This window comes from Scaptodrosophila lebanonensis, unplaced genomic scaffold, assembly GCF_003285725.1.
Source record: "Scaptodrosophila lebanonensis strain 11010-0011.00,11010-0021.00 unplaced genomic scaffold, SlebRS2 tig00001415-arrow-pilon, whole genome shotgun sequence".
In the NCBI taxonomy this organism is placed as follows: Eukaryota; Metazoa; Arthropoda; class Insecta; order Diptera; family Drosophilidae; genus Scaptodrosophila; species Scaptodrosophila lebanonensis.
The window spans coordinates 2,662,012-2,662,268 of record NW_022060742.1 but is presented as its reverse complement, the minus strand read 5'-3'; positions in this window follow the sequence as shown (position 1 = coordinate 2,662,268).

Genomic DNA, 257 nt, shown 5'->3' with positions numbered 1-257 from the left:
CTCAAACTTTTTGAAGCGAAATGAATGGCGCTGTTCGACGCGAGTTGCTGACAACCTCTGGCTTGGTTTCTGGCAGCGGCGACGACAACGACAGCGACAGCAGTGCAAAACTCACTCAAGAGCGCAGCGAATTCACACAGATATAGAGTAGAGAGAGAGAGCGCGCGAGAGAGCAGAGCACACGATCGCTCCTATGGATATGTGTGACTGACGGCGACAAATTCGCTGCACCTTGTTGTTTTTTAATTGAAAAATAT